General features: G+C 41.6%; 1 protein-coding gene across 12 annotated transcripts in view; it reads right to left on the bottom strand.

Moving 5' to 3' along the window:
• The window catches only part of LDB1 (LIM domain binding 1), a 336,398-nt gene that overhangs the window by 104,527 nt on the left and 207,878 nt on the right, over positions 1 to 23,993 (bottom strand). For 2 of the 12 annotated variants that reach the window (XM_086922644.1, XM_086922645.1), the window contains exon 1: positions 21,862 to 22,365. The exons of 7 other annotated variants lie outside the window; for them this stretch is intronic. The gene's annotated coding sequence lies outside the window, so the exon portion shown is untranslated. Of the gene's footprint in view, positions 1 to 21,861; positions 22,366 to 23,993 lie in introns of those variants that run through there. 3 more of the 12 variants (XM_086922643.1, XM_086922646.1, XM_086922647.1) reach the window with 2 other exon arrangements.

Here is a 23,993-nt window from a genome sequence, read left to right as displayed (position 1 = left end):
CTGGCTTTAGGTGCCGCCTCCTGTCATTCCAGTTCTACCAATCCCTCTCACCACTACCAGTTAGAGCACTAATTACTGCAGCAATTTCCTCACTCACTCTCTCCTTCTTGAGGTGGTTAAAAAAGAAACAAACAAACAAAAATCTTTATTTATATGCGGTCATAGAAACGGTGGTCCACTGACGCTTGAGGATCACCACCTTTGTGACTGCATCCAATTAGACAGTTGCAATTTTTGACCTACCTAATGAATATCAATTAATTAGGTAGGTTGAATTATGACCCACTCCAATTCAGAACTTTGCAAACTGACTTTTTTTAGTACATAGGTTGAGTCTCAGAAATTCAATGCGGATTGCAGAAACACTGGAAGGCAAATTGCTACCAGTATGAGGCCCCAAGTACATGCTAGAGGTCGTCGCCAACAATGTCACAACAAAAATGTTTATTAAGGATAATACTAAATTAAAACTCATGTGATCCGCTGCAAAAGCAATTACAAAATCTAAAATCTGAAAAACACTGCTGCTGGGCATTGTAATACAGAAAAAAACACTGTGGTGCAACATTACTTTTAAATAAGTATTATAGCTACTCTAAATAGATAAATATTTCACAGCAATTGAATACTGCCTTCTAAATTTACATTCAAATCATTTCGAAGAAGACAGAAACCAGTAGTCTACTTTCTATGAAAATATTACCTGATCTTGAACAGATAAAACAAAAAACTGTGGTCCTGTGCAAGGTGAGCACTAAACTCTACACCCGAGCTGCCTATCAACAAAACAAACAAGCAGTCGCAAAGAGAATAGATCTGGATCGCATTTGGCGTACTAACCAAAAAATAAAAAGAGAGAAGATAGGAGGATGAAAGTTCTGAGTGGTATTGGCGCTTACAAAGTATAGGCAAAACTTGGGTCACTATTTTAGTTGTTGGGTGCCTAGGTATGGGTCATCATCCTTGCCCACAAATGATCAGTAGATCCAAATTGTATATTCAGTCCTATCACACCAACTTTGAATATTCACAAGAAACAATGTCACAATTTAGATTCACAAAGTCAATACAGATCAAGATTATATATATGGTTTGTTTAATCCTTAAGGCTTTCTCCAAGTCCAGCCAACACGTGTTTCGTCGAATGGGCAGGTACCCACGACTTCATCAGGGCTGGGAAAGAAAATTCAATACAAACAAATATTGCAGTTTCGAGATACCTTGTCTAGTGGTCACATTTTGTACATGTAGTTGATTTTTGATATTTAGTTTACATGCCATGCAAGTGAGAATATTTTTTATCTTTTAAAACCACTTAGCATTTACCATATTGTAGAGATAGATAACTGTGTTTATCTCTTATTATAACAGGTGACATTTCTTGCTAGGAAAAAGAGGTGGGAAAAGATTTCTCCCATAGAAAGGATGAAACTTGCCTCCTTTATGAGGCAAGAGAGTGCCCCACAGTTCGTGAAGTCACAAGATACACCGGTAGCACCAGATTTCCCGATATCCGAAAAATAAAAACTCCGGCTGTGGTGAAAAACATAAAACTATTGTTTTCTGCATATAATGCATCTGCGAGATACAGGAAGCGAATGTGTGAGGATTCAATGCACTTTACAAATGCAATATAGAGCATCAAGTAATGCAATTCAAGCACTCCATTGAGCAAAAAAAGGATATGGTAAGCAGTAAACAGCATGGGGTGTGGGGGGTACTTCTCCTTTAGGTGGAGCCAAAGCCCACTCTATGCATTTTTGCAGCACAGGTTAACAATAAGTAACAGACAACTGTGCTATTAAGTCACACCTCAAATTTAAAACATGATAAAGATCATTTTTGCTTGGGAAGCTCTCTCAGAGATGCTCCTTAATGGAGTAGGATATTAGTTTTAAAGGAAAATGGTTGTAATGTGCAAAGCTGAAAACTGCACACAAAGTTGCTAAATGTGTGCTTTCTCACTGCAAAACCTATTTAGTGAACATTTTCAGAAGATAATTTTTATTACAAATATCTGAATAATTTTACTTTTTCTCTTACCAGCTTGGTTGGTTTTGACCACTTCTTTTGCCTTCTCTATAGAAGATGGTTATAAACATAATTACCATCTAGTTCCAGATTCTCAACACTTGTGTCTTTTATTGCCAAAGCCACCATCTTAAACCCTTTGCCAAATAAAGTTTAAGGTAGTTATTGTGCGAGATACTCTTATCACGGGGCACCTCCTGAAGCCACTGCCCTAAAAAGGTAATAAGCAAGCCAACCCCAATATTGATGGACCAAACAACCAACCTAGCATCACAGCACACAAGTTCGCAAACAAAGTCACTAGCAGCATGTTTGATAACAGACTTAAAATAAAAAGTGGTGCATAAAACCAGCAACTTCATATTATTGCCACTTCCAGAGCAACCTCGGAGTGATTATTCATTCCAACGCAAAATCATTGATGCTCCAATTTCATGGCGGAATAATTCTGCAGCAAAACTGTCTGATTCAAAGTCAAGATGTCGCTAACAAACTTAGGCTCAGAGCACAGAATCCTCCAAATATAACTGGATTCCTGAAGACATGTTGGAGGTCTTACATTCCCATCATACACACGTCAAACATCTGCCAGAGATATGACCTCAAGAGCTGCAGGCCCAAACTAAGTGTAGGTGAGAGATGGTGGGCCAAATGAAGTGGGAGCACAGAACACTCATGAAAAAGAGGAAAAAGTAGTCAAACAGATCGAAGAACTGGAAATCGTGATGCTAGTAGCGGATACCAACTTCTAACCAAGGAACCTAGGAGTTGTTGGCAAAGAACAAGCAAACACCATCACAGAGGATGCAGGAGGCCTTTTGAAAAATACAATATGACCAGAGAAGCAACAATAGAAGCAAGGGAGACACCAGGTGTTAGCACGTAGGTAAGCAGCATATAGTTTTATTTATTTTATTTAAGGTGATTTCCAAAATAAGTTCAGTAATTTTGTTTCTGAAATATTTGGCCAATCAACTAGTTTTACCTTAAGAAAAGGATAGCTGGGCTACAATATATTTATTTTTTTCCATTGCAAATAAGATCCTGCTAAAGGCATATGGCCCGTAGGCAGATATTTATTTCATTAGGAAAATATATTAAAGGAGTATATTAAATTATATGCAGACCGCCAAGTCTTCGGACGTGGTCACATTTTCGCACAGCAACACATAAGACCCTGACTCAGTTATGTAAAATCAGGTATATGTACATATCAAATGTAACAAAAAGTTATTTTTGAAGAAAAAAAAATTGTACGCATTCCCCACATTAAAAAAATACTTACATTGGATACATAATCCGAATTTTAGGTTTTCAACCTTTTAATCGGGGTTCCAAAGGTTTATCCAGATTTCTTTAATGGATACCTAAAAGAAGCACTCGCTGAAAATGGTTTGGCCCAACCCAACAAAAGAAAAAAAGCATTTATAAAAGCATTTGTAAACTTCTAATATTAAAAAAAAAAAACAATGAGATTCTATCAACTAGAGGTCCCTCTTTCAAGTAACCATACATTTTGTAATTCTCTAATTATAGTTACAGTGAGGTAGTGGCACGGGTTTTCAAGCTGTAACATTGTTAAATGGATGGCTGCTGCAAGGGGACATTTTAGACACATGAAAACGAAATAAAACAAAAACAGTTGTGGCATGATGTAAACGCATGTAAGAATCAATGTTGGGGTAAATAAAAAAAAAGAAAAATCGCATTGGCAAACCCACCACATTGGGCATTAGCAAGCTGTGCACTGGTTACAGAAATAAAAAAAAGAGAAAAATAAAATGTACTGCCACCTATAAAGTATTGTCCATGTGCTTAAAAAAAACATATTATATTTCGGAAAAATAACCACGGCATATAATTTAGTAGAACAGTACATGTGCGTCCTACTGGGAAGGTCTAGCCTTAAAACATGAATACAAATCCCGTTTAGTTTTAATGCACATCACAGCTAAATATATCCTTGCGCACTGAACAGAAATGTAACACAGGGGTGTATTTAATGAAAAAAATATTTGAATAAATCTGTCACCGGTTTCAAAAAAGATGTTTACTACCAAAACGATAACAGCGGGTACAGCATGTAACAGCAGCTGAGCTTGTACAACACCTATAGAACAGACGTGTGCGCCGTCCAACGCCTTCAATATTCATAGCTCCAGATTGAATATGCATGTAAACCGGCAGCGCTTCTACTAGTGGGACACGGAGCTGAGCAACTGGGGCAATGGAAAGGCAATCTGTTTGAATTATACAAGATTCAGGTAATGTAGGACTTGAAGAGAACACTGTTCTGACACAGCATTGTTAGGGTGGAGGATATGATGCCATCTTGGGCATAGCCAGTGTGTTACCAATCATCAACATATTTTTCTTAATTCGATCCACACTATTCTGCAAATTGTGATAATTATCACATATTCACACTGGTAGCACTGGGCACAAATTGACAAGCGTCTGATGAGAAAGCTGTGTGTCCAACACACCACTTTAAGCAGATACATCCTGCTGTTAGGAAGGCACTGGGCATATGGCTGCATTGCATTTCACATGACTGGTTACAGCAGCAAAATCGCTTATTACATTGGGTTTTCCTTCACTGATTTAACATCTTCTGCAGGTTTGTTAATATTGTCAACTTTCTACTTGGGTACTTTCCTACATCAGTGTCCCTTAAGGTTGAACCATCTTCCCTCTCCCCTTTAATGTGTATGTATGCACTCTACTGGGCTTCACCATTCATTCAACTTTACCTAGAAGAACTTTGCAGGAAAACCCCTATATCACCATAAACCCGAAGCACCATTACTCCACTTGCTTGCCTCAAACCCACATCACCTGTGAAAAGTGGTCAAAGTACCTCCTCACCACCATCTATCTGGTTGTGTAATCAGACATCTACCAACCGCCTACCTGGGGAAAAAAAACCTAGGAGTGATGCTGGACTTCAGTCTGTCCCTGGTGCCACAAATAATCAAGTAAACCAAGGTGTCTTTTACACCATGCAAACACTAAGCTGCATCATGGGCTCCATCACAGGGTTTAGGCCACCATCTCCTTGGTCCTATCATGTCGCGCCTAAGCCAGTCGGGTGTCCCATGGCATCCTTCTCTACATCCTGCAGATATCCAGAATGACAGTCACACTTCAACTAATACATGGCACAGTTCTCCAGCCTTATATGCAGGGCACTGGAATTGTGCAGCAGTGGCGATTTTCATATTGTTGTAGATTTGCCACATTTGGCCACATAATTCATCAACGGCCGCATAATCTGCAGATTACAAAAAAAATGTTTCAAGCTCAAACGCTTCAAAAGTTGGTAAAAACACAACAGCATGCGTTTCTGTGCACTGGAAGGCCCTTTGCAATGGTTGACTGGTCACCTTTCTGTAGCTTATTGCTCTATTTGGGTGTTAAACTGGTACTTATGAGGTACAACTAATGCCTAGACAGTGTTAACAAGCTTAAATAAGCCAAAATAATTAAGTAATACTATGGCAAAATGTGCCACATAATTTGCTTAACCCTGCCACATAATTTGACCCTCCCGAACTCATAATTCCATTGGCCTTGTTTATATGCTCTTCTCTGGCTAGCAATGGCCAGGCTCAGCTCAATCTACATCAATCACTGGAACATCTACAGAGTCCGAACTACCTTCACACAAATAAACAACAATAATATTTCCAAAGTTGGGGTCTCAGACTTAGAATGGCCGCCTTTTTAGCCATCCCTTCCTTCAAAAATAAGAGTTTGTGTCGCTTCAATTCTAGATGTAGCTTAAAAAAACGTTGTATTAGGAAAGTTATAAAGGCTGCTTTGCTTAAACTGTATCACAACCAGGTATACATAGAGAACAGGAAGGTACAACCAGCACTCAAGTGGACAAAAGGCTGAGGCTGTTGTAAAAACCCAATGGACCACAGAAATCGAATCTGGCAATAGAAAAAAAACATATGTAGAAAGTTTGCATGAAGTCAAAACGCAAACAGTTGAAAAAGTTTAGAACAGTAACCAAAACTGATCTCTGCTACCATTTATTTAAAGTGTTAAACTCATGAAAGCAAACCCTCTTGTGAATTGTTTGATCCCTCCAGCACTTAAATCATCAAAACCCTTGCTCTTTCATCATCATGTGTCCTCTCATGACTTACATCACTTCAACTAAATCCACCAGTCACTGCCATCCATCTACTTTAAAAAAAAATGTAAACTTACTTCCGACTCATGCAACCGAGCCAATCACCACACTCACTCTCATGTTTCATAGAGTGTCATCCCTCAAAACCCACAACCCAAATAATCCTTTAATGCTGCACTCCACTGAAACAGCACTTTCCCGCTGAGTGGTCTTCTGCAGCCGGTACACTGAATGGAAATGCATCATTTCTATGGTGTGCATTTTGTGCTCCTCACAGGCGGTCAATGGACAACACTGAAAACAAAGTCTTTCAAAGTAGTGATACTCTCTTGCACTGCTCAGCACTTCTCACACAAGCAAGATGGACACTTTTTCTGTGGAAACCATGTCTAATGACAAGCGTTACTGCATTTTAGGCCATGAAAAAAAATATTTCTTCAAAATTAAATGTGCCAATTTAAAAACATGAACTACAGTCAATTCTAGGAAAATAAATTACTACGAGACAGCAGACTAGCAGTAAGTAACACATCACGTTAACCTGGCTCTCTGTGGCGCACTGGACGAGAAATAAAAGCCACGGCCAAGGCCGATATGTCAGACTCGGTCTTCCCATCGCTTTAGGGGATTCATAGTGAAAGAACAGTGGCTGCTCCATCATTATCGGAGTTGGAAAGCAGAACAGTCTCAGCTTTTGGAATGCAGAAAAACCTTAATAACAGACCTACCTATTAGGACAGTATATGGGAGGCACAGGCAGTTAGTTAGGTGGTTTCCATTAAAACAAACGTTTGGCATTCGATAATGAGCTAGAGGGTTTGTAACAGAGCCAAGAAGGAAACAGTTTAAAAAAGACTACTTTTAATATTAACTGCCAAGGATTGGTCACATGCTTACACCCACATCACCCTGGGCCCCAGGGCCAGGCAATCTCCAGAGCACATCTCACTGCAAAAATTAATAAATTTAACAGACAAATCCGCACACTGCGCGCAGGATTTTCAAATATAAAAAGAGACAGGAGTGATTAACATTGAAAAAGAGGGCACATTATACCTCTATGCTGCAGCACTGCCTTCAACCAGGGCCTCCTTCATTCAAAGGTGAGTGCAAACTGTATGTAGCGCCTCAAGCTGTAGGTACCAGCTCTGAGAGCAGACACTGCCCCCACCCAAAGGCACTCGTGGAGGATGGAGATTCGAGGGGACTATGCCAGGAATCCCCGGCATGCAGGCTGAATGCAGAATACTCTGAATGTGACGAATTATCTGAAAGTCTATCCTGAAAGTGCCTTTATTACTATAATTACAAATTCACTTCAGGCGAAGTGCCATCCTCCACTCGAGCACTATCACACGTGCGAGAAGTACAGGAAGCGCACAAAGGGTGAGCAGAGTAAAGCAGGACCCTCCTGAAATGTCACGGTGGACTTTCGGGGGTGGTCCATCAAAGCACGCCCATCGGCAAGGGAATATCTCACAGCATCGTCGGCAGCACTGACACAGAGATGCAACAAGACAGACATGAAAAGGATACAAAATAATCAAAGGGACACAGTAACTGTCAGAAAAGGTAACTTTTTATTCAGAAAGAGAGCGAAGTAGGGATTCCGAAAGCAACAGAAGAAATGTTTTGGAGCCATGAGTTCATGGGGGTGGTGTTGGTGCCATTAAACAGAAAGGGAAAAAAACAACATTCTAGCAATAGAGTGCAAACATTTGGGAGAAGGAAATACAGAAAAAATAGATAACACGAAACAACCAGAAACAACCAGGTTCGGTTTCGCACCCGACATCACTTTCAGTGCTTCAAGTCTGTTAAGGTTATATACAGTGGCGGCTGGTGACATTTGAAAGAGGTGGGGCGTAAATGCTGGGTATAAGTGTTATGTCGCAAGCGTGCGAAGTGCAGAAGCCCAACCAACAGAAAGGGTGTTTTGGGTTCTTCCCCAGAGAAAAGTTTGAAGAAAACAGTGGCAAATAGTACATTTTAAAGCAAATTTGAGAATGGAAGAAAGTTTATATAGCAATTGTGAACGTGTGGTTGTAAAATATTTAAACATATCAGAACTGACCCATATCTTACTGCATTAAAAACATTCAACAGTTTCTGTAGTGAGCCACTTGTACAAGTGGACATTAGTACACCAGAACTCGAACTGTCACACATAAGCAACCTGAAGACTTGGCAGCTGTAAACAAACACTTTGACTGTCAGATCACCAATTAGCAATTAAAAAGCTTAAAAGCTCACAAAAAGAAACTTAATTGTTCCAAATGTGAATGTCACCTCAGACCAGCTTTCACCTTTCCCCTCTTTAATTTCACTCTAGTCTACACACTCCAGCAGGCGGCATTGACCAGGGACGGACACATCCAGCTCACAATTTATGACTTCCCAACAATAAAACCAGCAATTTACAGAGTTTTTGATTGTGACAATCAAGGGTTCACTGATTTGGACAAATGCCAAGCCCCTTCCCAAGCATTCATATAATAAAATCTCTTAGCTTCCCAAGACTCTGCAGCCTTCAATATTTATGCTGTCTGTACGCCATATGCAGAGCTCTTTTATGCCATGCAGAAGATAGATGGTGCAGTCCTGTTACATACACACAATCCAGGCACCTAGAAACATTGTTCCAGCTTCGAGAGATTACTATTGAATTCCAGTGACATCTACACTCCTTCGAAATTGTTATGAAAAATGTGAGATAAAGACGTTGCCAGCTCAAGCACATTTTGTCTGTGAGACTTTTAATTATCCTAATGAATAGGGTGAGGCCGAGACTTAAACAGCGCTCACTGATTTTGTTTATTTTTTTCACAAATCTCCAGTTCGCCTCGTGTGTTACATGTATATTTTCACTGTATGGAGCTATAATCTGTACATAAATATGTATACATGTAGCACACGACTCAATGTGAAACGGAAGCTCAAGAAATAGCACTAAGTGCTGGACACCTTTTGTAGAAAGATGTGCAAGGTCACAGTTCTCTTGAAACCATGTCAAGCAGAGCAGAAGTTCCCAATTGCAATGAGTTGATGAATAAGAGGTACACTTTGTGTTAGAAGGCTCGAAATCATTACTGAAGGAACTGTCTCCCACAGGCTTTCAGAGCTGGCAGCTCACCCCTAGTTTTCAGGACTCAATCTGCTTCCAGAACTATTCTCCCAAATCACAATACACACTTGCAGTATCATTCATTCTGAATTTTGGCGCAGTTCAATCTCGGAGTTCAGCAACTCTTTCTCATCTTGGGAGTAAACAAGGAAGTCAACGCCACAGGCGAAAGTGCAGCACGTGTGTAGGTTTGGGGTCCGAGTCTCTGCTTTCTAAGGTTGCTGGTGCGACAGGTAACAGTCCAGTGGGAGAAATCATGACATGAGTCAGGCCTATTCTTCTGAACGGCTGGTGAGGCTGGGACAGAGTCAGTCACAGGCCACACAGAGCTTGGACATCATTAATATGCCTTGTCTTCAGTCCTTTTATAGGCTCCCGCCTTTGGGACTATCCTACTGGGCATGTAATCCAATCTTCGTAGGAGGAAGCAGAAAGGGGTTTCCTGCAGACTGCTGTTGGCTCTAATAGATCCTGTAATTCTGGGCAAATCGCTTAGCCTCGTGGTGCTTACAAACAACCTCTGAGCTTGTGTAATGTAGCAAGAGCGCACATGTAACACCCACCATACATTCACCATTGTTTGATTAGTCAGTGAAAGATGTGTTTGCATTGCACAAAAATACATCGTTTGAATAAACGTTTCGTTTAATTTATGAAGGGCAAAGAATAGATATGCAATTGTTGAACTCTGAACGGAAGTAAAATATTTGGCGATGTACTGTGTCTGCCCTCCTACCCACCCTGACATCAATCAATGTGGCAAGGCCTTACGGCTGAACGGACCTACATAAGTAAAAAAAAAATGCCCGCCTGAGCCTTACTTTGTGAACTGCCGGAACGTAACGTTGAATACGAGTCTGATTGACTGCCTCCGGCCCTGGCCTCGGCTCTAAATCCAAGCAGTCTGAACTTCTGCAGTGACACAGACAGCAGTAGTGAAATCGCTTCCATCACTTTAATTGATGAAGACTTGTGCGCGGGAAGTAGACTCAGAGTCTGCGCAGACTTCACCTGCCACAGCCACACCCATTCCCAAGTCGTCACAGGGTGGGTTCACTCCCACCACGCCCTGTGACCAGTTGGAAAAGGGAGGGGTAACAAGCTCTCCAGTCTCCACTCTCTGATTGACGTGGAGAGTTTGCGATACCGGGCTTAAAATTAAAACGCCCGGGGCTAACTCTACCTTCACGCCATCAGGGGGTGGAGACTGGGCCTTGAAGCTCAGTCTTTGCCGAGCTGATGACCTCACAGACTTCAGGGCTGTGAGGTTTTCAGCCGGCAAACGCTTAAGCTTCAGAGACGGAGCAAGCAAGCAGTCAAGCAGAGTCACGTGACAGGGGTCACTGCACAACGCAGCGCCGCGGTGTCAGTAAATGAGGCAGACAGTGCCCGGTGTTCCAAATACAACAAGTATGTACAGTATACATTACCAAATACCAAAGAGGGAATTTTTTTAATTAAAATAAAATGTATGTGGGCATTGCTGTAATATTGTAGAATGTAACGGGGGCGGAGCCCCGACGCCCTCGGTGAGAAACCGCCCCTGGTTATATAGGATAACATGCAAAACCCACCTGACATGCTCAGGGCCGATGTACAAAGGTATTTACAGTCACAACAAGCCCTGAGATTCGCAATATCGGAGATTGAGACAGAACATTTTTTTTTTTTTACAATCTTCAAAAGCCCTGTGATGTGTTCAAACTCACAAAAGATATTTTGCAACTCTTTCCTAATCACAATACGAGGGTGTGTTAACGGAAGCACCCACACATACTCGCGTGTCGCAATGTGATTTTTCAGTGGTTTCAGACCAAAACCCATTAATAAATTACAACACCCAAGATGCGGTGGTAACTGATTTGCAAAGGGGGAGCCTTTCCCCTTAAGAAAGCGTCCCCAATTTTTCAAAAGAAAGAAGTACTGGCAAAGCCAATGGGTCTGGCCCTGGCTGCAAGCCTTTTGGTTTTGTCATTGCTCGTTTTGTTTTGTCACGGTTTTGTAAAAGATTGGGGGAGGAGCTAGGCGACAATATAAAAAGAAACCACTGGCTAAAAGCAAAACTCGATTTTTAGATCTCAAATAGCTCACATTGCTTTAAATGTTCCTGGCACTGAAGGGATCCACTGTGTGTGGGTGTGCGCCTCGTGAAAGTGCAGGATTCCACCAAGCTCAGTGACTAGTTAATGGCTGAAGAGGGCTGACCCACTTCAAAATGCAATATGTAATAGTGCGAAGAAGAACATGTGAAGGAAACAGCCATAGACCAGTGGATAAAGGCTTAACGAAAGCCCATACAAATATACATATAATTTTAATTTAAAAAAATAGGTATTGGCAAATGCCAGACGTAAAAAAAAACACTTTTTGAATTTGGGAGAAGGCAAAAGGGGACTGCAAGAGCACTCTGCTAGTTCAATTCGGACCACGATGGAGCCTTTTCTAAAAACATTCAAATCAGCTGAGACACAGAGCATTGCAATATGCCTTTACTCCAATTTGCAAAAGGAGTCAACTCCCTTGTACACATTATTCCAGGAACGGGTAGGGTAACTCTGCATTCAAAAGCAATGCTCTGAAAGAATAGTTAAAAGAAAACCTCCAAATTGTGAAAACACACATGCAATTCTATGATGAAAACTCTAGGGCAGTGTTCCCCAAACTGTAGGTCGTGACCCCGGTTTTGGTAGGTCGGTAAAGTACAAGCAATAAATAAAGATGCATTTAAATTCTGCATTTATCTTGGCACATTTGCTGTACTTCAAAGACAAGAGGTCTAATGTCAAGCTATGTCTTCTGACTTGGGTATTTTAATTTTTTGCATGTAGATTGCGGTTTCCAAACTCCTCCTTTTGCAGCCAGAGAGACAAAAGTAACGTGAAGTATGTGGAAACCTTGCTGGAGTACAAGCAGTGTGAAAGAAAAGGCTGACGAATTATACTTTTTTGTAATACACAACAAAACAAATACTTGTAAATGAACAGTAAACATTCAGGAGTTAGGAAAAGAAAAATGAAGCACATTTCTTGTGGAATTCAAAAGTTTGATGAAAACAAAGATTTTAATAGGATCGACACAAATCAAGACACTTTACATTGTGATGCACAAATGATAAACATTCACTCTAATCAAAGTTCCACACCATCAATTGTGTGCCATATAGTTTTATCAGTAAAAGTATACACCTGTGCACATTTAGTGGCCATCTCACTGGAAAATGTGTGCTCTGTAAATGAAAGCGAGCTACCACATGATGCTTGGTTACATCAAAAAGTCTCCCCTCATGTCCATTTAAGCTAGGTGGGTCGCAAAAGTTTGTTGTTCTAAAAATTAGATCGGTTCTAAAAAGTTTGGCAAGCACTGCTCTAGGGTTTTCCTAACTGTTGCTAATTATGCAACCAATTTTGTTGCATGAATGCTTCTTGAAGGTGGGTCCAGTATTTAGTCAAGCAAGGCACGGGTGTAACCCTACAAGAGGCTAGCTGGCCTCCAATGCAATGATGCCCAACTACAACAAGACACACATTTGGTGTTTGAGTGAAGACGGAACATAAACAAGTTTTCATGACACAAATATGTCTTTGCTTAACCCCTTCCATGCTGCCCCGATTTCGCGGCAGTGCGGCACTTCCGCAAAACGGGCGGGGCCGCGTCGGATATTGGCCGACGGCAGCACTGGGGAGGTAGTGCTGCCGTCGGCAAATGGCCGACGGCAGCATGGAAGGGGTTAACATGCTAATGGATGCAGGTTTAGCACATTACAGCGAGACACAAGAGGGTGGGAAGGACCAGCAGGAGCTTAGAGAGATACTTGCAAAATAGTCCTTCTTGTAGTTCAATGCAAGCACTTGAGTGGCGGTGGAAGGATACGGCCACACAGCCTACAGCTCTGAGTGAGAGATGAATACTACACTGGGCTGAGGCAAGACATAATTGACAAAGTTACAACAGAACAACTCAAAGGAGCTGGGAAAAGAAATCCAGCTGTTTAAAGGGACTGACTTTAAGCAAACTCAGCAATAGCTCAGTTTGACAGTTGTACTGTCAAAACCCAGACAGAATGACCAGATACACAATCATTGCCATTGAATTTGTGAGCGTTTAAGCTATTGCCACTATAAAGGACAATGCCTTTTATTTATGTGTTTTTAAAAAGGGCCACATATAAAAATCTTGGTTATTTTTAATGAAGAGATCTAATTCTCGCAAATACGAGACCACTTTAATGGTGGCCACGCCCCTTTTTTAGACTCTGCTCCCATATTCAGGTTACGGTACGGTGAGCAGTGTCTAAACAAAGGGGAGCGGCCGGCAGCACTACCTTCCCAGTGCTGCCGTCAGCCAATGGCCGACGCTGCCCCGCCCGTTTTGCGGAAGTGCCGCACTGCGGGAAAATCGGGGCCGCAGGAAAGGGGTTAAAGTGAAAAAAAAGTCATTTCAAAAGGTTCTGTAGCGCGGCCGCTAAAGTGAAAGCGGTCCGTGCTGGTAATTAAATAATTAAATACGGACGGCCGCTAGAGTTAAAGCGGACCGCGCCGTAATTTGAATTAATACAATACTATTAAAATAAAAGCGGGCAGGTGCTGTGATGTCGTGGGTGGAATAGGGAAGAGCATTAAAGAAAATAGTTTCTCACCAACTTTTAAAGCATACCGTGTAACAACTGAAGTAAAAGGGCCAGTCCTCATGGGAGATTACAAATATAGACAAGGAGGGACTAACATGCCTATTCATGAATAAGAAGCCAGCAGTAACGAAGGGCAATGACACAAGCCAATGACCAATATGGGCGGAACTTCAAGTGCATACTCCAATACAGCATGCCGCAGCGCATGCGGCTCCCAGGCTCGACCTAAAAAATTAACTCCACATGCATCCTTCGATCTCAAAGACCTACAGCCACACCCATCAAAACTAAAAGTAACTATACAGGTCACCGATGACTAAGACAAACCTACTGGAAGCATGTATGGAACCATATATGCAATACTAATGGCACACCCCTTACAAAACGAATCACACCCCGAACGGAATTGTCATACCTGCAGTTGGAAGATACCCGAAAGACCCATTCCTAGGAGGACATAACAGTGAGCTATGTAAATCACTCACAACATAACCACCACTCTGCCAACGTCTTAGTCAAGAACAAGGTCTAGTACAATGACTACCCAATTCCTTTATAAAGAGCAGCACGTCTCTGTAGCCTAAATAACCAGTAAAACATTTTTCCCACCAGTACAGGTACAGAGCTGTAGTTCTTTTTAGAGGGATGTGAACTTGTAATCAAGCAAATTGTTGTCAATGAAGTGGCCCCGATGCTCCATGCTGGCTGCGAGGGGCGAAGGAACCAAATGGTGAATGACTGTTGTATAGAGCAATGGATAAGAGTGCTGACCCAAACCCCTCCATGTGTGTATGTATCATAAATATATATATTATTTTATGATGTTGGGAATGGAGCTACAAACGCATTTATTAAGCTCTAATGGACCCAGTAGACCTTACATCTTTCCATGATTATATCTGAACCTCAGGTCACCGTAGAACTGTTGGACATGAAATTCTTATAATCCTGCTCTTCCTCTATCCTCACTCTGTCACATTTCTCTCCCTGCAGCTCCTCTTCCCCTCAGCCAATACCCTTTTCCCCTCTCATCCATTAATAAAAAACCCTCAACTCTCCCTCTCCCCTAACCTAGAACCTGCCTATGTTCATCATTGTTGCACGTATTACTACTACAAACTATCAGTTCTATGTAAGAACTTGTGTTGCATTTATTGTTACCTTCTAAAGTGCATCTATACCTTTGGTGACCATAAAGTATAGAAGTCGGCTAAATAGGCCTGGGCATGAAATGTATCTCCGCTCGCTGAGTTTGCAGAGTTTTTCCAACTTTGCGCTCCACGTAGCGTGTGGAATTCCCCAAAACTCCACTCCGCGGAGCAAAGTTTTATTCCTCACTTGCGATCGCCAATGTTAAGTTGGTGAGTGAGAAAATTCTTACTCCATACCTCCTCCCGGCGAGATTTCTCCACACGGATTCCGCTACTGCTCACACTGAGAAAGCTGCTGCTCGAGTAGAACATCTACTCGCGCGGCAGAAAGAAGCAGTGCTCTATTGCGCTGCGCAAGGTGCCGTTAGCGCTGATTTTCCAGCACAGGGCAAACATCTGGCGCTAAAAATCAGCAAGAACAGCACAAACTAACGCACTCCACGTAGGCCACCTAAATAAATAAAAAAAAGATAGATCCGACCTAAAGAGGTGCGCCTCTTATTCCATGCATTCAGCAATGGGGTAAAGCTAATCTTCAGTTTTGAGCTCACTTTTTGGTCACAGTGTAGGGCCTCTGGAGGCATCATCACCTTGTAGTACAGTGTTACATATTACATAAGTATTTTGTAGGAATTTCCTTAGGAGGCACTTTAAGATTAAATAGGACAGGCTTTAATAAGATTTTAACAAATTGTATTCTGTTAATTTTACATTTTCTTTGAGTCCCGTCTTTCGGTTTGATACATGGAGAGCACTGATGAGTAATAATGAATTTTCAGGAATAGCGACTTCAATATATTTAAGAACAACTCGTTCTTTCAGCCAACATTTTAAACATGGGTGGAGATTATTTGGCCACAGTCGCTCAACTTCGGCTATTAGCACCATCTAGCCTAAATTCTCAACTCTTTAACGTCTGAATGAAACAAACAGGTGACATGCGACCAGTTTCACTGTGCAAAGATTTTGAAGATGGGATGCTGGCCATGAAAAGCGGTTTAGTGCAACTGAACACTGCAAGCAAAAAACAATATTTTGTTGCACATTATGCAGAAGATGGAGTTGAATAATAATAATAATAATAATAATCCACATTTGTAAAGCGCACAATCACCCGTAAGGGTCTCTAGGTGCTGGGGGCCGTTGGGAAGATTAAGCAAGCTATTGCCCAGAGGCAAGAGTGGCACATTCCTAATTATTGAACCTTGCCTACAGGTAAACATAGTATGTGTCTTTTTAGAGTGAGAAAGTACCAGTCACTAACCCACAACAGTTCACATAGGGGATGTTTCATGGGTGCAGTTGCATGCAGAGGCAAATTATCATTAAGACTAAAGGAGTTACCCAGTATCCCGCAGAACCTGGGACATTTAGTGGTATGTAACAATTGGTTCTGTAGGGAGTTTAATATTTCTTCTACAAGAATTATTCAGTGTTCCGAAATCCTAGGGATATGACAAATCAATTGTACAGGTATTAAAATATTACCTAATGAAAAACCATGATACCAAAGAGATATGAATTTAAGACAAGGGTATATTTAGCATATATCATTAAACACTGCAAATATTGACATTTCAAGGGTAAGCACAGGACAGTTGCATAATATATATTATATATATATATATATATATATATATATATATATATATATATATACACATATATATACACACACACACAAATACATACACACTTAACATAAGTGTATCAGGACTGTGATGCATAAAATAGGAGAGACATTCAAAAAAGTTAACATACAAAACATAAATGAATCAATTCGGTGTCCATAGAAAACATATATATGCTAGAGCAGATCTCCTATTCTGCTTGGATATGTAGTCTACTCGACATAAGTAAGGAGCAACTCTAGTTGATATACCTCGTTTTAAATTCATATCTCGTTGGTGTCATGGTTTTTCATTAGGTAATATTTGAATACCTGTACGATTGATTTGTCATATATCTAGGATTTCAGGGTACTGAATAATTCTTGTAAAAGAAATATTACACTCCCTTCAGAGCCAAATTATCAGCCAGGTTAGAGGCTCCTCAAACAGATGACTGACCGGCTTGACCCATGCTTCTTTCACTACTGCACAAGGAAAAATTGATCTTAATGATAACCATATTGTTTAGGCCCACAGCATGAGTTCAGGGACAGTTCTGAATCATAAAGATGAAGAGTTCACCTAATATTGCTTATATGAGATGGCAATTTCAAGGCTGTGTGTTTCAATTAAGTTCTACAGGAGCACATCCCTATCTAGTAATGGAGAAATATTTATTTTGTTTGTAAGTGGATGGAGGTTCAATATGCATTTGCCACCAGAGGTGTAAATCTTCCGCTTAGACATTGCCCAAATTCCTTTTTCGGCTCACCGGTTACGTACCCATTTCTGATCCGTCTTGTTCAAGTTAAGTTGATAAAATGATAGAGGCAAAGTGCCAGAAACAAAGTATCTTAAGTAGAAATTGATATGGGAATACGTGCTACAAACCCCAGCTGGTTAATGGCAAAAAGATTCATTACCCATTAGTCCATCTTTCATTTTCCAGTGCTCGCGTTCATGGACTCACCCCAAATGCAATGATTGGGCTTGAAAGGGGTGGTTTTAGTGCAAATATCCAGTTAGCAGTAAGGTATCTTCAACCCCTTGACAATACGGACCAAACTTTAATTTTGCAGTTATACTGACTTTCTCAATAGAAGGTCCGGGCAGTGAAATTCAAAGATGTCACAAAGAAAATTTCTTCACAACAGCTTAAAAGGTGCCTCATTGTCCTAAACGTTCGAGTACTATCAGCATTCGCTTACAAATCCAAATGAAACACTTCATATACCTTATCCACTCGCCATGGTACGAGGGCATGCTACTGGCAGAAGATAGGATAGGCCACAACTAATAATTCCACTGTTAATTACGACAAACATTAGAAGGATTATGTCTGAGGCTTACCCAAATCGCACCACAATGTGAGGTATGACTGGTAGGTTAAACTTCTAGATGCAGGATGCTAGGCAGGTTTGGTCATGAATGACATGACATTGCGTATTATTGATAATAATAAAAAAGTTCCTATCCTGTGCATAAGTCCCTCTTTGGAATCCACAACAGCCTCAGCGAACACCGGTGTGATCACAGACCATCCCAGCTTCGAGAACTGAGAAACATTGATCCTTGAAAGTAAAAATTCTGTTACAGATAACATCACTACTGTTCCAACTGCACGGCAGCCCACCATATACCCACTCCTCCCCAATACCTATATCTCTTACTTTGGGTAGTACACCACTGATGAGATTCTAGATACCAAAGCAGCAGACCTATTCTAATCCATGGACATAGGCTGGATAAGCCAAGACAAACTCCCCAACAGTGGGCGAAAGATGGAATCTTTACAGTTGGTGGTAACCTTCAGCCTGCTCTTCCGATTACCCAGCCCGTTTTCAGCCCCCAACGACTATTGTCACCCAAAACCTATGAACTAAAACTGACAAGAACCTATGCTTCAAAGCTTAACTCAAGAGGTTCATAAAATTATGCAAATACACAATCCTATGCTGAGAAGCCACATGCCAGAACTACCTTACCGTCTTAAACCCTCATGGGTCTGGGTAGTCATTCTCGCCAGGACCGACATTGTTAAATCACTATCTCGGTCTGTCCCACTCCTTGATCAAAAAGTTCCAGGCCTCAGAAGCAACAACCAGGCTCATTCAACTGTAAGGCCAATGACAGCACATAGTCCACATAGACTTAACCTAGGTATTGGATAACACACAAACCTCAAATCCCTCTGTATTACCCAAAAAGCCCATCATGAGAAAGTCCTTCATATCAGAGGCCCGGGATCATGTAGCACGCCAAACAGGAAACTCAGACCAACAAAATGACCTGCTGTGGCAAGTGAAGCGGCCGCAGCTTATCCGCACCAGCCCGCATGTTGGGGGAACCGTCTACCCTCATGCCTAGAACATCAGCTTGAACTTATCAGGTTAAAAATTAATCACAAAGAGTTAAAGGACTATTACTATATTATCACAAACTCCCTGTTTCTTTTGATGTCTTATTGATTGTTAGGGCAAACTTCGCTAATACATGGATGTTAAACTTTGTTCAATGGCTAGTAAAACTGGAGTTGCATATAAACTTACAGCCTGAAAATATTGATCAAACAATGCCACATATTTGCACAACATAATCATGTTATAGGGTTTACAATTGAAAAGACTTGGAGCATTGGGCAGACAGTTTTAAGAATGGTTAAATTATCTTCTGAGTCCTTCTCACCTCTACTAGTTTTTCTTGGTTCCCTCTCATCAGAACTTCCCCGTCCCTCCAACCATTACCCTTTACTTGACCTATTCCTGGCTATAGCTTTTCATATCATTACCTCTAATTGGAAACAAGCTGAGAATGTTACCTATCAATCCTGGTGGAATGCAATTTGTTTTAATCATCGTTTAGACACTAATTATGTATCTCCCATCTCCTTGGCTATTAAACGTGACCTACTTTGGCTCCCTTTGGTAACATATCTCTCTCCTACCACTTCAGTTCCTACTTCTCCTGCTCCGGACACAGTTGAAGTCCGCAAACCCCCATGACTTCCTCCGTCATTGTTTATTCCTACTAATATTTGATTATTGTTATTATTGTATTCATATATATTGTATTTTTGCCTTATGTATTCCCGCCTATATGATATGCTCACGCTTTTCATGCTTGTAATGCCTATTTTTATGAAGTTTTTACTTTAATGTTTACTTCTACCACCTGCTTATTGTAATTCTTCTCTTTCCTTCCCCTTCCCTTCCTTTCCCCTTTATTTCTCAATAAATCAAACTTAAAAAAAAAAATTATCTTCTGAGACAGTAAAATGACCATTAGGAATTGTGGACGAAGACTTACGCTTTCCAAGATTTCCCAAAGGATGAGAAATTCTCCAATGAGATATATAATCCCCTGACCTGTGGGCCCACCAAGTTATAACTATGATGGGACAGTAACTTTCGTTGGCACATACACATCTGTTCTGTTGTATGCAACTGTAAAACAAACATGCAAAGGTTTCATAAAAAGATATATAACAATGTCAAACTGGGAAGAGAGACTAAACACAGCAAGAAAGTCAATGTTTTTGTTCAGTTCTTAATCATAACTTCAAAGAAATTGAGGCAATGTCCATGCTTTTTCTTGCCTCATGCCCGTTTCATTCAGAACCGACTTGAGGATAACACGAACAGCGATGGATGCAGTTAAGATGCAGAAATATTTCTACGTTTGGGCTTAATCTCCAAGTCACTTTTCGAGCATGTAAAGTGCGTACTCGTGTGCCCTTGAGAACTGGACCCCAAACATTTAAAACCGGAGTAAAACGGAAGCATTACGTGAGTATTCATATAAAACTAGTGCCAACAGGAAGGAGTGTGCCTCTTTGCTATTATACTAATGTGACATTGGGTGTTGGGGCTCATTCCAAAGACATGCAAGAGTACATAAAAGACTACTCCTGGACTACTACTACAAGCACTCAAATGCTTATGTGCCTCGGCACCAGTGTCTTTTATAACTCAGTCCCTAGAAAGAGGCATGGATTGACAGAAAGACTGAAAAATGCAGATGGTGTTAAAAACTCATGGCTAATACTGGAAGATGGTGAGCACTGAAGCATGCCACAAGCACATCACCTTTCCAACATACTCCACGAGTTGGTTTCCATCAAACGAACAGTCGCATAGCAACGAAAAAGAAGCCTACGACTGGAAAACAGTAGTGTCTGTTGTACCTGAAACTATCTCGCTCAAGCCACTCAAACTGGGTCAGAAACGTCAAAAGAAGGCTAAGGTAGCAGCATTCAGCATCCTCTACTAGTTCCAATAGTGACACCAGATTCATCTCAACACCGGAAGTGAATACAAGTCAGGGGGAAGTGCTGTCACTGCTGCGCTACGGTGTTATCGGGCAGTATCAAAACGTGTTCATCTCACACCATGCTGATACTTTTCTGTTTTAAAACACCGGGGGCGGCATCGCAGCAATTACGAAACATAAGCTAGTCGCGTGCTGTTGCAAACGCAGTTTAAAACACAGAAACTGTACACAAACCATACCGTAGGTCCTTAGAAAATACACTTCACAGAAACAGCACGAATTGCACAGCATGCCAGCCACTGGGAGATTTAAAAAAATGTAATGCATGCAAACAGAAGTAGTAACCCCCTTTGGCGTTGCACGATACATATCTACAAATGTCTATCAAGTCACACTGGTAGCTGCTTCTCGAGCGCCTGTCCACCAGCAACCTGAAAGTTGCCTGGCCATGTTTACAACCGAGGCGCGTGCTTCCTGCCGCCACAGCTGAGCAACTCTCATTCAAAGCAACAGAAAAAGAAGGGAAGTTCAGCGGATCAGTTTATTATTTCACTTCAGATCCCGTTTCCGGGTTTTTAATGCTCCGAGACAACAACAGTGTCCCGTCATACACAAAACTCTTCTCCCCCCTTATCAGGAGCTGCCAACCCGGCGCTCCAGTGCTATCAGAAACGCACACTCACCCAACAAAAATACCACTAGCATCTGAACCAAGCAAGAACGAACTCCTCTCTTGTTTAACGTGGACTCTGGCCTCCTGCACACAAAAAGCACATGCAATTTCACAGCATCCCTTCAAAACCCAGCCTCACGCTCCTTCCAGTTGCAAAGGGGACAATATTCACAGCAGAAATACAGGTTCGGTTGTATGGATAAAATAGATACATAAACACAAAGGCACTCACCTGAGGGGAAAAAAAGTATCTAGATCTTGAATCTGTAGGAGCGCTCAAAAAATAAAAATTAAAACATGTCTGGCTTTTTCAGTCCCACACACAAAAAAAGTACAAAAACCCCAAAGTAAATTGAGAGATATACTGCTGCTTTTAGACTACAAAGGCAGAAGCAGTGGCCTGCAAGACTACCAGAGAAGCAGACCTGCGAGGAGGTTTCAGACGAGGCCTAGCGGGGCTCTGCCGCCCGAGGAGGGGGCCGGGGGGCAGTGCACGGTGCGGGGAGCCCTCTCTTTGTTTGCAGGGCTCTCCCTCGGCTCTGAACAATGGCTGCTCACAGCTCTCTTCCTGTGGCTGCCTCAGCGCCGGCTCGGGCGGCTGCTACTGTTCTGTGCAGGCCCTCTGTGGGGGCACGGAGGCCTCGCATACACACACACTGTCTCAGGGAAGGGGAGAAAAAAAAAAGAAGCCGCCTTCCAGAGCAAGCCCGTCCCCTTCCCCCTCCCCCACCGAGCCGACAGAAGGAGGAGGAGGGGAGAGAGCAAAGGGAAGAAGGGAGGGGACTGAAGCCGCATAGGGCCACGGAGAAGACACAAAAGGCAGAGGGAGGGACTCCCTCTCCTCCCTTCAGTTGTTGGGCTTTACAAAAAAAACTACAAAAGAAACGTGCTTTAGAATTAATCCCACATTCTGCTGGCAAAGGGGGTTCTGCGTGAAAATACAGCTGTGTGATCCGCTGCTGGGGACGGTCTGTGCATTTATCAGCGTCCGCTGCACTACTGATGTACAACTACAATATTTTATGCAAGGCACCTGCATTACTGGTCAGAAAACAATAATATTCCCAGGCCTCTTCACAAAGGGTGTCTTTCTGCTCATCAGTATAAGGATGGTTGCCGCCTTCTTTCAAAATCTACGCAGTGGTACCCATAAAAGCGCACACATACAGCACGTGCAAATTATGTTTTTTTTCTACATTTGGTTTGTCTCACATATAAGCATAACATTGTTTATAATAAATACACGTAACGTTTCGTTTTCTGGACATAGTTCGAAATCATACCGTCGTTATTTCATATTCCTCAGAATCCCAGGCATCTGTATATTCATAAACAGAAGAGAAGGGAGGGGGTTGGATTACCCGAACGTATACAGTACAGAAATGGGAGGGCACTGTATAGCCGGCGAGCAGTTCATATAGCTGGAAGTCGCAGTATAAGAAGGTGGGGGAGGGGCGTCCCAGCAGCAACATACGGATAGGTTTCTTTACAGAAAGTGATTAAAAAATGTAGCACTAGATTCCGACTGAAACACAAGTGTGCGTGTATTTTTTTGACAGAGAAAATAATTAGTGTTAACAGATAAAAAAATCTATATATAACATGGACTGTTGCATTTGGAATAAAGGAATCTTACTTTGAAGAATATTCACGGAGTCAGCGCCTTCTTTTGATTGAAAGTTTGGACTGGTTTGGATATATCTATCTATCTATCTATCTATCTATCTATATATATATATATATATATATATATATATATATATATATATATATATATATATATAATGACCGCATCACAGGCAGTCAGTATAAACGCCCAGCAGATCCACCCAGTTGCCAGAGAGGAGCTGTCCACACGTGCACTGGTTCCAGAGAGCCCGGGGTGTCAAGCCGTGAGTGACTGACTCTTGGCAACACTAGAGTGGGCCTCTTACAATTCCCCGACTTAGAGAGTTGGTACTTGGGAAAACTATGGAAGAAACAGAATGACTTTAGGTTAATGGAAGGCAAAAAGAGGATAAGGGAAGCATATTTGCCAAGAGGCAGGTTTTCTGGTCCTCTGTTTTGTCCAGGCCCAAACAGGGTTAGTCGCCAGGACAGGGGGGTGACCAGAATTTGAAAACCTAAAACCGTTGCGAAAACAGAAAAAAGGACTAACACTTTACTTCAATATAGGAACACAGAGAAGAGGCACTAAGTGAGTAAATTAAATGCAACTTTTAAACCTAGTATCATGCAGGTTAATTACATTGGCTACTGATAAGATGGCTAACACGTCCTGCAGTGGAAGACATAAAAATATACCCCCCCTCTGTTTTCAGTGGATCCTCTCTGGGTACACTTTGAGCCAGGTTTATCACAGAA

The sequence above is a fragment of the Lissotriton vulgaris genome, chromosome 5, assembly GCF_964263255.1.
Source record: "Lissotriton vulgaris chromosome 5, aLisVul1.2, whole genome shotgun sequence".
Lineage (NCBI taxonomy): Eukaryota > Metazoa > Chordata > Amphibia > Caudata > Salamandridae > Lissotriton > Lissotriton vulgaris.
Note: the sequence above shows the minus strand (reverse complement) of the source record. Positions and strands in the feature narration are given on the sequence as shown.